The sequence below is a fragment of the Panthera pardus genome, unplaced genomic scaffold, assembly GCF_024362965.1.
Source record: "Panthera pardus isolate Hobbes unplaced genomic scaffold, ASM2436296v1 HiC_scaffold_10, whole genome shotgun sequence".
Classification (NCBI taxonomy): Eukaryota; Metazoa; Chordata; class Mammalia; order Carnivora; family Felidae; genus Panthera; species Panthera pardus.
In genome coordinates, this window is record NW_026526655.1 from 72,307,583 (window position 1) to 72,318,042 (window position 10,460).

Below are 10,460 nucleotides of genomic sequence, written 5' to 3' on the forward strand. Positions count from 1 at the left end.
ATACAAGTTAGTAAATTCTTCTTTTTAAATTAAATATCCCCTAGGATTTTGATCGCTTACCGTGTTGCATGAATTACTTTGATTTGACAAAGGATCTCTAGGGTAGTAGGGGGAGAATGAAAGATTACATGGCAGGTTAGAACTGAATGTGAAGATGTAACCAGCATGCTTCAAGGAATAAGATGATGCATCATTGCAAAAATGTAGTTTTATGTAGTTAGGGCAGCTTGAGAACATTGGTTTCCCAAGGAAGAGGAGACACAGGAGAATGGAATGGAAAGGGATATGGGAAAGCACTAAAGATGCCATCTTGCACTTTTGGGGTACTTCCTGAAGCCACAGTACCTAGGCAGTGTTCTCTTTAGCTTAGGTGGAATTAAAACTGGCATAAATTTTAAATCCTCTAGGTTAGTATAGTAAGTACATTTTCTACCTTTCTAATTCTCTTATAGTAGATTTTTGCATCATGTTGCCACAACAGAGTTTAGTCATCTTACTAACATCTTAAGCATCTTCCCATTTTCTACTTAAATTGAATTACCTATTCCTGAATTTTAGAGCCAAAGTTAGCTTTGTTCTGTCTGTGGAACTTTCCAACACACAGATTGTTTTCTATTCAGAACATTCTTATGACCAGAACATACAGTGATGATTTTTTCTGTGTGCCTTTTTCCATACATCATTTCCTTTGCTTGAAGTGTTGTTACCTCTCTTTATCCAATGCCAATTCATTCCAGGAGTGGTCTTCTAGTCTTTTATGACAACTCTGACCTTCACTGAGCTCCCTTTCCTCTCAACATTTTATCTTTATTTCCTGCTCACAGACTTCTCTTTTAAATTTTAGAACCCCTGTTTCCAGTTCCTTGCTATCCCACAGGCACTAAATTTAACACTTCTAAACTTGAACACATTCTCTTCCAATTTCCCCAAAACCTTTTCCTTTTTATATACTCCCTGTATTGGTCAGTGACATCAACATCCACTCAGCCACCCAAGCCAGAAATATTAGTTATTCTTAACTACTTCTTCAAAAATTCCTTAAAAAAAATTTTTTTTAATCTTTGTTTATTTTTGAGAGACAGAACATGAGCAGGGGCGGTGGGGCAGAGAGAGAGGGAGACACAGAATGTGAAGCAGGCTCCAGGTTCTGAGCTGTCAGCACAGAGCCTGACGTGGGGCTCGAACTCATGAAACATGGGATCATGACCTGAGCCAAACTTGAACATTTAACCAACTGAGCCACCCAGGCACCCCTTTCTTCAAAAATTCTTATCTTGTTTAATATCAAATCCTATGATTGTCTACAGGCAGTATGATAATAAGAGCCAATGTTTATGGAGTGTTTGCTGTGTTCCAGGTACTAATTTAAGAATTTGATATGTAATAACTCATTCAGTCTTCCTAACGACTTTATTTATTATTCCTATTTTATGTAAGAAAGACATCTATTAGCTAACAAAAGTACACACCACCACCATGAAGCTGTCCATCCAATTTAAAACAATAGAAAAAAATATTGAATATGATTAAGAAATAGTAAGGGCCACATGACATATTAAGTGACATCAGGGAGATAAAATTAGAATAAGTTCACACTGGCAAACTCTAAAAGACAAAATACCTATTTTCTTCAACTAAAATATTAATGGCTTGGAGATGTGGTGGGAGCAGTTACAGATTAACAGAGTTTGAAAGACATATCAGCCAATTCTAATGTATAGATTATATTTGAGTCCAAATTCAAACAAATAATTTAAAAATATTACAAGACAAAGAAATGTGTATACTGATTCAATATTTAATATTAAGGAATTATTGTTAGATAGTAGTGTTGGGCTGTTTTTTAAGCAAAAAGCGTAAGTCTATCCCTAAAGACATAAACGTCTTTGTCAGAGGCTTGAAAAAAAGTGCTTTAACCAATCACTTTTTTTTTACTTGGCCTCTGAAAAAGGGGGTAATAAAATATTTAGTTCAATACCATTTATTAGAAATAAAATATAATTTTGTGATTAAAAAAAATTATCTTAGAGAGAGAGAGAGAGAGTGTGCAAGTGGTGGAGAGGGGCAAAGAGAGAGAGAAAGAAAATCTTAAGCAGGTCCCACACTCAACACGGAACCTGACACAGAGCTCCATCTCATGACTGTAAGATCATGACCTGAGCTGAAATCAAGAGTCAGACACTTAACCAACTGAGTCACCCAGGTGCCCCAATAATTTTGTTATTTCACTAATGCACAGTTCTACAAAAATTTTCACTATTTTATCATGCTTTCTCAATATTCAGTATTTGTTTTACAAAAATATAGGTGGTTGAAAAAAATAAAAATGAATATTTCTAGAACTTCTATAAAAATGATGATGATGATGATGATGATGATGATGATGATGATAGTCAACATCTGAGTGCTTAATTATGTACCACGTACCCTTTTATGAGTTTACTGTTTTAACTTCTTTTATCCTAACTTCATGAGGTAGGTATTGTTATTATCCTCATTTAATAGTTGGGAAACTGAGCTGTAGAGAGGTTAAACAATTTGCCCAGAGTTACATTGTTATTAGGCAGTGAAGTTCAGAGTTAAAGCCAAGGCAGTTGCACATGGAGCCTGTGTCTTTACTGTGCTACATTGTTTCTCTTTTTGCCATGGTGCTCTTAATATTTATCTCCTTTATTTCATTTATTTGGGAATGTTTTAATTTCTCCTTCATTTTTAAAGTGTAGTTTTGCTAGATATAGAATCCTTGGTTGACAATTGTTTTTTAATTTTTAGTTTTTCTACCACTTCACATATATCATCTTACTGCCTCTGGCTTCTATACTTTCTGATGAGAAATTGGCTGTTAATTTTATTGAAGACTCCTTATAAATGACGAGGTGCTCCTGTGTTGCTGCTTTCAAGATTCTATCTTGTCTTCGTCTTTCATCAGCTTGGCTGTGTGTCTCAGTGTGATTCTCTTTGTGTTTATCCTATTTGGAGTGCACTGAGCTTGTTAGATGTGTAGGTTCATGTTTTTTCCCCCCAAATTTGGGAAGTTTTCAAGCATATGTCTTCAAATATTTTTTCTGCCCTTTTTTCTCTTCTTCTTTTGAGACATCCATAATACATCTGTTCACTTCTCCATACTTTTTTTTTTCTGTTCCTCAGACTAGATAATCTAAATTGACCTATCTTCAAGTCTGTTAGTTCCTTCTCATGTCTGCTCAGATTTGCTTTGAATCCCTCTAGTGACTTTAATTTCACTTCTTGTACTTTTTAGCTCCAGCATTTTTATTTAGTTCCTATTTATTTATTTATTTTAAAAATGTTATTTATTTTTGAGGGAGGGTGAATGGGGGAAGGCAGAAAGAGACGGAAACGGAGAATCTCAAGCAGGCCCTGTTAGCACAGAGCCCCACGTGGGGCTTGAACTCACAAACTGTGAGTTCATGACTTGAGCCGAAATCAAGAGTCCAGTGCTTAACCAACTGAGTCACCTGGGTTCCCCTACTTCCTCTTTATAATTTCTATGTCTTTATTGATATTTTGCTCATGTATTATTTTCCTGGTTTCTTCTTATTCTTTGTCCATGGTTTTCTTTAGCTCTTTGAGCATATTTAGGAGTATGTTGGGCTAGTTGACCTGCCCTGCAAAAAATGGTAAAAGGAATTCTTCAGGCTGAAATGAACAGACATAGTAACTAAAAGCCATACAAAGCAGTATAAAACTCCAGTAAAGTTAACTACTGGGGTTCCTGGGTGGCTCAGTCGGTTAAGCATCAAACTTCAGCTCATGTCATGATCTTGTGGTTTGTGAGTTCAAGCCCTGCGTCGGGCTCTGTGCTGACAGCTCAGAGCCTGGAGTCTGCTTCAGATCCTGTGTCTCCCTCTCTATCTGCTCCTACCCCACTTGTGCTGTGTCTCTCAAAAATAAATAAATGTTAAAAAAAATAAAAAGAAATAAATAAAAGGTAACTACATAGGTAAATAGGTAGGGAACATAGTGCTTTGAAGGAAAAAAAAAAAGGTCAGTGTAGCTAGAGTACAGAGAACAAGGATTATGGTTTGAGACTAACAACCAGAAGATAAAGGGCATTGTAGAATAAGATGAGGTGTTTTCCCCCTTTACCTTAAGAGCAAAGAGAAATATTTGAAGTGTGAATTAAAGCTGAATTGTCAATAACCCAATATTAATTGAGGCTTACAGAGGTTGAACAAGTCACCTAAGATTGTACAGTGATCAAGAGGTAGAACAAGTAACATAATCTAGGATTGCCTTGATCCAATACTTTGACTACTGCATTTCTTATAAATACAAATGTAAGAAATATTTAAGAAATTTATAAGCTTGTGGGACGCCTGGGTGGCTCAGTCGGTTGGGCGTCCGACTTCGGCCCAGGTCATGATATCACGGTCCGTGGGTTTGAGCCCCGCGTCGGGCTCTCTGCTGACAGCTCAGAGCCTGGAGCCTGTTTCAGATTCTGTGTCTCCCTCTTTCTCTGACCCTCCCCTGTTCATGCTCTCTCTCTCTCTGTCTCATAAATAAATGTTAAAAATTTTTTTTAAAAAGAAATGTATAAGCTTGAGATTTCTGTGACCTGAAATTGTTCCTTGTTATTTCAATAGATGATAACAAAATGCTGACTATGTTTGAGGGATATGATTTTACTTGTTTCAAACGCAGTCATGGTTATATTATTTTTTTAGCTCTGCTTGTGACCTGTTGCTTTTCAGTAAATAGGTGAACCCATGATGCTCAACAGTGACCATTAGAACAAACATATATTTGATCTGTTGCTATGATTTCTTCTATTTTCATCTCCAGCCCACTAACAGAGAGTTAACAAAGGCTAATTGTGTGCCAGACAGATTCCAAGTTTCATTTTATCTTAGTCTTACTGATAATAAGTAACTGTTCCAAGTTGACATAATTAGTAATTGGTGTAACTGGGATTCAAATTCATACTTCTCTAAAGACAATGATGTTTCTACTATATAATGTATTGCTTCAGAAAATATTCCCTATGAAAGAATTGTGAGCCATTCATTCAGTCAATCAGTGCATTATGTGCTTCACATTCAGTCACTCATTTATTCATTTATTTAACAAATATTTATGGAATATTGACTTACATGCTTCCCCCATCTAGCTATTGTAGATACTATGTAGATACTATGTCAGTAAGACAAATTTCTTACTGTTTACTTTTATTAAGTTTACTTTTCGGTAAGAGAGCAGAAGTAAATTAATACATAAAATATTTTGGGGGTGCCTGGGTGGATCAGTGGGTTAAGCATTGGACTTTGGCTCAGGACATGATCTTGCAGTTTGGGAGTCTGAGACTCTCATCGGACTCTCTGCTGTCAGCCCAGAGCCCACTCTGGATCCTTTGTCCCACTGCCCCCTCTGGGCCCCTCCCCCACTTGTGCTTACTCACACACATGCTCTCTCTCTCTCTCTCTCTGTCTCTCAAAAATGAATAAACATTAAAAAATATTTTTAATAATTGATAAGATCTCCTAAGGAGGCTGAAAGGTAAGAAAAATATGATAGCATATATGGGGGCAGGGTAGAATTGAGGGCAGTATACATATAAAAGTTGGAGAAGGCCTCTGTGAGGAGGCAACACTTGTATCGAGAAATGCATTACCAGAGGGAACCAGCTGTTCTGAGGAAATAGGAATCACAGTGCTGATGAGACTAGACCGTTGCAAACTGTGGAGAAGGGGAAGGCATATGTCATCAAAACTAGTTAGAACTTCTTTCCAATGTGAAGAGAAGCCACTGGAAGTTTTTTTGGTTGGCAGTGGATTTTATTTTCCTTCATCTCATGTTTAATTTGAAAATGTTCCAAACTCAACTTTTCTCCTATTAGAGGCTTTTAAAGAGGAAGTCATGTATATATAGTACATTGGTGGCATTAAAGTAATAGTATAAATTCTTTGTGATTTGTATGAATTTATATTTTTGGAGGTATTCTGTTTTCTTATTCTTAAATTATATACTATTGCTATCATAGTTAAGAAGTTTCCATCATCTTAAAAGAAATTCATGGATATGCATTCTCAATAAACATTACATTGTATCTTTTGAATTACTTAGTAAATTTATAAAGATGGGAAATATACTGATTGTATTCCCTTCTTTAGGAGTGTAAGATATAGTGAAGAAACAGACACACAAACCAGTCATTATGGATGTGATAGATGCCATGACAGAGGTATATATACCATGTTTTTTGAATATAGAAAGCATGGTGTAATCCCTGGGGGTGGGAAAGGCCTCATCAAAATTTTTCATTCTACAAAGATTTCCCATCTTGCTTTTGTTTTTGTTTTGTTTTGTTTTGTTTTTTCCATCTTGCTTTTGAAGCATAATAGGGGCTAGGTATTACTATTTGAAAACAGATGCTTATGCTGCAAAAAATCTTTAGGATTTCCAGCTATATAGCAAAATAAATAGGTGGTACCTGACTTCGTATACATGAGAAAGTTGAATTTCTTTTCACAGTAAAGCATGTAAAAACATTATGATGCTCTTTGTTACTGCTGCCCTTTTCCTGTTCTATTCTCTCTCACCCTTTATCCTCCAGTTTTGTAAGTGTACTTGAGGTGGGAACAAGACGAAATGTTAAAAGTTTTGAAAGAAGGCTTCATACTCATAGCAAATTTTGGGAGTTGTTTTTGAGGGGGGAGGTGTGATTGTAAAAAGGGACCTTACTTTTTTTTGAGCTGGTGATAGCATTTGCTGATGGCCCTGTACTGGGAGCTTAGATCTTTCACCCACTCAAAATCCCAGCTGGATGTATAAGGTTTCCCACCATATTAAGCAGGCCCTCTTAGAAATAAACTGGCCAGAGTGCCATGGGATGAATGTGAGTACAATGGGAATGAGCAACAAGTCTATAGCGAAAACTATGTGCTTTGTAAGTCTGTTGGTCAAGAATTAGAGGAAGGATTCTTAGAAAATTAAATTGTATGAAACCTAGGGAGATGCCTAAAGAGAAAGTACAAACTTAAAACAAATGCAGAGTACCCACATGCCAGGATATGAAGAGAAATGAAACCAGCACAGTGTGATTTAGAACATAAGTATACTGAGAGAATTGAAGGAACTGAAGGAGGCGGTGTTATTTCCTCCTTAGCAGTTAAATGTTCAGTCAAAACAGACAGTGCGGTGTTGTACAGAGTGAATATAAAAAGAAAAGTTAAAAGAAAAATACAGCAGAACTTCAAGAAAGGGTAGCCAGCCTTTATCTAATAAAAAATGACCTTTAAAATTAATTGCAACAGAGTAATTCCCCCTGAAACCAGTATCTTCTTATAGAAGATGATTTTTAACATAGAAAAAACTTCATAAGTCTGAGGGAAGACGACAATAGGTAGCTTGAACACATATAATATACTTAGCTTGCTGAGCACGGGTGGGCTAATTGCTGAAGGCCCACTAATTTGATAGAAAAATGCATTTTAAGAAAACATAAGCAAAGAAATAGGAGAGGGATGAATAGCAACAAAATTCTGGGATCTGGAAAGTGGACAGATGAGTAGTAACCAATTTAGCAGAGTGCGAGAACTGAATAATCAGCTAACAATGAGGAGAGCTGGGAAAAAGTGCAGTTTATACCTTTGGAAAACTTGAACACTCAGAAATGGTCAGTTCTAGGAATCTCTGGAAGGGGCAGCAGTAGTGGTGGGGTACAGTTATAGATACAAGTGAATCTTTAAATACAAAGACTCTATGAAAATATAAAATGTTTATTAAACATTCATTAGACATAAAAAAGTCCGTTTAACCAGTTATATTCCTCAGATCTCCTGTACTTAACACAGTTGGGTGCCTCCTTTACTCACTAGAAGATTGGAGGTTTATTGTTTATCCTCTGGGGTAGATAAAACTGAGGGTCTTTGGACTTAGGTAAATGAAACACCTTTGTGGGCAAGGGTATTGTAACAAAATTGAGTTTGAGTAAAGGCTTATTATATACTGAGTATTGTGATCTCCTAGTCACCTTTGCTAACTTGGGTCTTAAAAACCTAAAGATAAAAACATCAAAGGGATTCTCAAGTGAAATGGCTTAACCAAGTCACCCTATAGTGAAATCCGCAGTTGATAAGCCTCATACAGCTTGACAGAGTTTCCACTTAAGGTTTTAATGTTTCATTCTATGATTGGATAGGCAAGGGTCATCAGACATTTGAGGAAAGCCTGTGTTAGAAATGACAGACCTAAAAAAGATAAGTAGGAAAAAAATGAGATGAAACAGAAACTCTACAAGAGGAAGAAAAATTAAATAATTATTATAATGAATATTTTTAGAGAAGTAAGAGAAAACAATGTATCCATGTTACAAGAGTTTGCTATAAAAAAATGAATGGGCAAAACCCAGAAAGCTCTCAAAAGTTAAAATATCAAATGAAAAGCTTACTTAGAAGGATTAGAGGATAACATTGAGGCCATCTCATAAAAAATAGATAAGAGGAAGTAGAAAACAGCAGAGAGATCATTGTAGGACCAAGACAGAAGGTATAATCTGAATTATAGGAGAGAGATAGAGAGAAAATAAATAATTTACATATAATATGTACACACATATATATAGAGAGAGAGGGAGAGAGGGAGTAAGAGAAGAAAAAAAATTGAGGATGATATCTGTAATAAGTAATTACAGATTTTTTTCCCTCATACTAAAGAACTTTGGCATTTTTAAAATGTTCTTAACCCTGGTGTACTTTTCTCTTTTCTCCTTGGAAAAGAACTTGATTAAGTCCTGTTTGCCCTTAAAAAAAAAAAAAAAAAACACAAAAACTTTTCTTTTTATTGAAGTGAAATTCATATGACATAAAATTAACCCATTTAAAAGTGGACAAATTAGGGGTGCCTGGGTGGCTCAATCGGTTAAACATCTGACATCAGCTCAGGTCATGATCTTGTAGTTCACGAGTTCGAGCCCCACATTGGTCTCTGCTGCAGTTCGGAGCCTGGAGCCTGCTTCAGATTCTGTCTCTCTTTCTCTGCCCCTTTCTCTGCTTGTGCTCTCTCTCTTTCTCAAAAATAAAAAATAAAAAATAAATTAAAAAACGTGAACAATTTAGTGCATTCACCATGTTGTATCCTGTCTATGAATTCACCTATTTTGAAGATGTAAGATAGAATAATACATATATGAAGCCTTTGGTTTCTGGCTCTGTTCACTTGCCTTGAAGGTTCATCTACCTTGTAGTAGATATCAGTTTTGATTGTTATTTGTATCTGAATAATATTTTATTGTATGTGTATAGCACAATTTTTCTGTCTGTTCATTGATGGAGATTGGAGTTGTTATCACTTTTTTGAGTACTGTGAGTCATGCTGCTGTGAACACATGCATATACTTGCACTTGAGTGCCTCTTTTCAGTTCTTTTGAGTATATATCTAGGAATGGAATTGCTGGGTTAGATGTTAATTCTTTGTTTAACTGTTAGAAAATCCACCAAATCGTTTCCCCCCAGCTTTCCTCCCAGCAATGTATGAGATTTCCAATTTCTTCATTTCCTTGTCAATACTTGTTATTTTTATTATTTATTTATATAGTATTACAGCTATACTAGTGGGTGTGAAGTGGTTTTGATTTGCCTCATTGTGGTTTTGATTTGCGTTTCACACATTGCTAATGATTTTGAGTGTCTTTTCAAGTGGTTATTGGCTATATATATATATATATATATATATATATATATATATCTTCTTTGGATGTTTATTCAAATCCTTTGTCCATTTTTAAATTGGGTTGTTGTCTTTGTGTTGTTGTGTTGTGTCTTTGTGAGTTGTAAGATTTCTTTATCTATTTTGGATATTAGACCGTTACAGTTATGTGATTTGCAAATATTTTCTCCTATTCTGTAGATTTTTTTCACCTTTTTAAAAAAAAATTAATTTTTTTTGAGAGAGGGAGACACAGAATCTGAAGCAGGTTCCAGGCTCTGAGCTGCCAATACAGTTATCAATACAGGCTCAAACTTACAAACCATAAGATCATGACCTGAGCTGAAGTCGGATGCCTGACAAGCTGAGCCACCCAGGTGCCCTATCTTTTCACGTTCTTAATAATATTTGATTTATCTCCCAGATTTTAATTCTTTAAAATCCAGTTTATCTATTTTATTTCTTTCTTGTTTGTGCTTTTGGTATCATATTTAAGAATCCACTGCCAGATCCAAGTTTGTGAAGATTTACCGCTATGTTTCTTCTAAGATTTTTTTTTTTATTATTTCACTTATGTTTAGGTCATTAGCCCATTTTTTATATAATTTTACTTTTAAATATCTCTACATCCAACGGCGGGGGCTCAAACTCAAAACCAAGAGTCACATGTTCTACCAACTGAGCCAGCCAGGGTCCCCAATCTATTTTAAATTAATTTTCATATATATTATGAGATAGGGGTCCAACTTAATTTTTTTGCATATAGATATCCAGTTTTCCCAGCACCATTTGTTGA